General features: G+C 32.5%; 1 protein-coding gene across 2 annotated transcripts in view; it reads right to left on the reverse strand.

The window, feature by feature from the left end:
* Positions 1 to 5469, reverse strand: part of LOC128218097 (serine/threonine-protein kinase TBK1-like) — a 57697-nt gene extending 52228 nt beyond the window's left edge. The window contains exon 1 of one of the 2 annotated variants that reach the window (XM_052925640.1): positions 5380 to 5469. The gene's annotated coding sequence lies outside the window, so the exon portion shown is untranslated. Of the gene's footprint in view, positions 1 to 5160 lie in introns of both variants that reach the window. The other variant, XM_052925637.1, reaches the window with a different exon arrangement.
* Between the last annotated feature and the right edge of the window lie 94 nt (positions 5470 to 5563).

Here is a 5563-nt window from a genome sequence, read left to right on the forward strand (position 1 = left end):
TACTAAGCAGGAGCTAAACAAGAGCATTATGTTGCGTTTCCAACACTACGTGGCTATTGGCATGGCGAGTAACGAAAAGAAGTATCAAATGCTTAAAAACGAACTGAAATAGAGATACTTTTCCTGGTTCGTATTGATTGCTTTATTTCTGGATCACATGTACCTAGAAAATGTGTTTCGCAACTGGTTCAGATAATCATTTAACAGAGACAAAGAATACTAAGGTGGAAAACGAAACCAAACTCAAACAATCGCAGTGAGAAAACATTACCACGTACAGATTGATATTAAATTAAAGAACCAGTATTGTTGAAATTGCTTCAGGTAATGTAATACTTTGAAAAGTCAATGCACAAGCAGAGATCGGTCTCTCTCTTTTTGAGCTTCGATACAAAAAGATGAACGTATTATATGTAGAAGCAAACTACGAGTAATCACATCAAGCATATTAGACTCTCAACTATACTCGTCTTGAATAACAGCAGAGCAAACTTTAAATAGCAGAAGAGCTACGCGACACTGGCATTAAAACTACTACTATCTGCATATAAGCATTCTTACTTCTACTATTAGCTGAGCGTGCTAGTAAATCAGTTGACTAGAGCACAGCACAATGGCGCTGCCATTTCCTACCCAAGTGATGGACAATTTGTACCGCACAAACAACGGGTTCAAACAGTGAACATCAACACTTCCATTAGCTTTGTGTCGTGCTGGTGAGCACAATTTAAAGCTACGATACAAATGGTCGGCTGGAGAGAAACCAATGTGAATATGTTTATGTATTGATGATTTTCGGCGGTTTGAGCCCGCCTCTTCAGTAGTTATGTCACATGTGATACCTCACATCGCTGATGGCGGCAGTCGATTTCTTTAATGTGTGAAGTCGATCGATAGGGTATAGATGTTGCATTTGGTTTGACTTCACTAGATTGTTACGACCACCAAACGCAACAGAGAAATAAGAAATCAGCAACTTTTACCAACAACAAAATGTATTTACTAACAGTTTAACAAAAATAGTTTCAAATAATTTATGCTAAAATTTAAATACCTAGAATAAGGTATAATGTCCTAAGTTAAGAAGTTCACAAAATACCTTCACTATTCTGGTATTTTTATGTCTATTAATTCAAATCCACATGTAGTATTGAACATTTTAATTACAACGACTCATTCAGAACAATTTCCACGAAATGTTGGAATGTTATCCTTACAAAATTGTTTAATTAAATCAAAGATTTCAGGAATGTTCAAGCACTGGTAAAACTTATTATAGAAACTTCAAATTTACTCAAAAAATCCTGGATCAGAGAACTGTGTCCTTATATTCAAAATAAGAGTGTTTAAGAACCTACCAAAAAAAAGAACTTTCTCTAAATTTCTAAAAGAATCGTTGTTTATTCTACATCGTCTTAATAGGGAATAGATAGAACATTTTAAACTAATCCTGATAAATGCGTTCTAAAAATAGCATAGGGTAAAACATAGTTTACATTAATCTAGCTAATCTTACAATGAAAACTACAGAGACAAGCCCAATACTCAAACAAAAGTAAACCCCATTCGGAGCTCCTCGGCCATTTTTTCAAAAACAACCTCGGATGTATTTGGACGGTTTACATACTCAAAAAGAGGTACGTTTAAGTCCGCTGCAAGTAGATCGCGTAGTAATTTTATTTAGCAGGTAAACTTTATGACTTTCAGTACTCGTGGAAATCTTAATTATGTTCGCAATAATATACTTCACCGACATTCAATTTAAACTCCGATCAATAAATACAATTCTATAACACTACATTTCATTTATGATATAATTCAAAATTTTAAGAACTACTTCAACTGATGTACCGGCATACATCCGAGGTTGTTTTCGATAAAAATGGCCGAGGAGTTCCGAATGAAGTAAACCCCTGTTTAGAGGCAAAACGACAATGAACTACAAACACAAACGTATTAACACCACATACACAAATACACCACAAAGTTTAACAGACCAAACACTCATCAACATAGCTTTACTTCGAACGGTACGTTAAACGAATTCACTGGAATACGAGTCTAACTGGCGCTCAAACTAGTTTATTTCAAGGCAATAACCAAACAAAGATGGATTTAAGCAAAGTCAAAAGGCAAGAGCATTCCGTGCTTAGAATGTTCATGCAAAAAGTAGTAGCACGCAAGCAAAAGAGTTCAAGAAGTTTGCGAACATACACCAATAATCACGGAGAAAAATCATTGCTCAATAAGGACAAAAGAAAAAAAGAAAAATACTTTTAGCATCCTCCTTAAAGAGTAGGGGACTCGATATGCCATAATGGGAAACCATTATCAATATCGACGTTATCGCCATTGCTTGGATCGTGTTAAGAGTGGAAAGAGGAGTTGATGTAAAATAGCAATACACAGACGAGTTTTGCCTTTTCTTTGCCTTATTATTTACGAGTGTCTCGTCATCAAATTAAAACACCTGATCCTTTACAGCTTTGAGATTACCGAAATACCGAATTAGTAAATACCAATGATGAGTTGTTTAAAACTCCAAACAGAAAACACAGAAAGAGAACAGTGTATCTGGCATAAAATTGTTCAAGTTATACTTGGATCCATATGCAGTATTGTCCCAGTATACATGTATAAATCGTGTCGGTAACTGATTATAGTGGCCCGATTTTAACAATATTGATAAAATTATCATTTTATCGTTATCATAACCGATATGATTTTCAAATTCAAAACGAAAGATCTTTGAAGTAAGATTTGCACCAAATAATTTTATAGTTAAAGTTGGGCGAGTAATTAGCAAATAGCGATGCACATATGTGGCATTATCGATCAGGATTAGTAGTTTTTTATAAGCATTAACATTGTGTATATAATTATTAAACGTATACATGTTTTCACTATGCCTTAACAGCACCTATGACTGTAGGTATTCTTCAAAACATATGACACGTGTTACGACCTCAAAACTCAGCAGAGAAAGAGACACCAAATTTAAACAAGTTTTAAACAGCAAGAACATGTATGTTCAAACAGAAATTCAAATCAGTAATAGCTAAAATTATAATACCTAGAATCATGTCCAAAATCCAAACGTTCACAAACTATCTTTACTGATCCTGGTATTTTTAATATCCACAAAATGGAATCCACATGAAATATTGAACACGAAAGGTTGGTTAGGGGACATTTTCGCTCGGAAATGGAGGTTTTTCTCGAATAACTCGAGAAATACTGATTTTCTCAAAAGAAATTTTCAGAGGGAAAAGTTAAGCTCCTGATCTAAAATTTAGTATGATAAGTTTATATTGCTTATTTACTTTAAGAACGATTTCACGTGCCAAACATACTCTTTAAAATCCGCTAAAATGACAGTGTACAATTTCAATTATTAGTCCAGTTCCGAAAATTGTATTTATACTTAAAAAGATCTGAAAAAATCCGATTTAAAACAAGGTTTTTTTGTAAATAAATCTGAACATGTTGCTTTGTTAGGACAAGTTTTTGGGGGGTGAAATAATCTTATTCTTAGCGGTAAAAAATCGATAATCCCTCGAACAAATATGGCGCAACTTGATGCAATTGGTGAAAAAGTTTCAGTTTTATTTGAACACAAACTATTATTTGTATGAAAAACAATCAAATGGAATTACTTAACAAAGGATTTACAGCGTATAATGAATAATTGTTACGAGCGCAAAATAATTTCTACACAGTGTTGGAGTGTAATCCTAGCAGAATAATTTAATTGAATCTATGATTGAGAAATGTTCTCAGACTGGTAAAACTTTTATAGAAACTTCAATCTTTCCCCAAAACCCCAAATGAGAAAAGTTTGTATACACAAAATAAAAACGTCCAGAACATGCTACAACAACTCTCAATAACTTTCTCTCAAATTCTTGAAGTGTCTTGTTTCTTTTTAAACTGATATACATGGCATAAATAAAATTTTCTAGAACATTCTTAACTTATCCTGATAAATACATTCTAAAAATATATTTTACATTAATGAATCTAGGCCACTTATTAATGAAAATTGATTATTAAACAATTTTGTATTGCATTTAAAAACATATACATGTAACACGCATACTATACAGGTCTCTTCGTTACTATATGTACATGTTATTGAATGTATTAATGTATTAAATTTAAACAAATGTATTCAAATTAGCGACAGCGACCACAGGAATAAGTTCGATTCGATACATGAACCGATTAATGTCTTCAAGTTAATCGTTAAAACTCAGGTAATGCGAGTTGATCGATTCAGTCATCTGGGCTTATAACCGTAAGATTGTCTTCTTATGTTAAATGTTGACAGATGAAGATACGTACACGTTGTAAAAGATGACTGTTAATGTATTTTATGCACTAAAATGATATTGAAGATGAAAACCATCTTGTTTTGATTTGTCTACAATTTAATTACACAAGAACAAATACATTCACAAATCTGGCTCATTATCCATGGCCAGTTAAATATTAAACTCTAATAATACTGCATGTCTTAGAGGTCTAGCTTTATATTCCAAACTTGCCTTAAAATGACGATATGACGCTTTGAATAATAATAACGCTTTGAATAATAATGATTAACTTCATTTATTTTTAACAATCGTTCAAATGTTTGGATTGTTGATAATGCACCCTGGTGTTTAAGTGTTTTTGACATGTCAGGCACTTATGTTATTGTAACGACGATGAACTGTATGTGTTAAGTTAGCAATAAATGTTCTGTTCTATTCTGTTCTGTTTCGTAACACTTATCGTCGTTTGGCTTTTATCAGGTATTTATTTGTTTGTTTTTTGGTTGTTGTTTTTTCAAAAAAAAAATAGTTTGCCATCTGACAACTACATTTGTAAATCAGTTATAGATCCAATAATATAAAATAACAATTTCATAATATTACTTATATTGTAATATTCCATAATTATTAATCATCCTACTATTTCCATTATTCCTTGTCCCATCAGTGATCGACTATTATTTTCCGCCCATAATTTTGAATAGTAATTAAAGTAAGTAAAAACCAACGGCAATATTTAGTTTGTTCACAAATTTTACCTGATTGATTTTCTTTGGAAATGAGCTCTGTTTGTAATCAAGCTGAACAAAAAAAAACATGGCGTTTAAAAAAAGTATTATTTTACCATCCTTGTTTATCCGTTGCCATGAGTTGTCAAGTTCGTAGAAAACACAAGTAGTCCACATATTGCAGTGTAATCCTTCTTAGAAATTTTCAGTTTCATTTCAGATTGATCAAGTTTCGATATTGTAACTAACGTTTGTTAAAAAAACTCGCCAAGGGCGGAAGTAATCATAAAGCATGAACCCAAGAGACAATTTCAAAACAACTAAATTTTTTGTACCATAATCTTATCAGCAGATCAAATTTCAAAGACAATAACCCATTTACGCTTTGCAAACACGTATGTAATTCCAACTAACACATAAACAAGTCATTTGGGTTAATCCAAATTACGTGGACACTATCTAGGTGGTTTCCAACTATTAACACGTAGTACATACATATGGAAATCGAAAGCGAAACAA

The sequence above is a fragment of the Mya arenaria genome, chromosome 14 (assembly GCF_026914265.1).
Source record: "Mya arenaria isolate MELC-2E11 chromosome 14, ASM2691426v1".
Lineage (NCBI taxonomy): Eukaryota > Metazoa > Mollusca > Bivalvia > Myida > Myidae > Mya > Mya arenaria.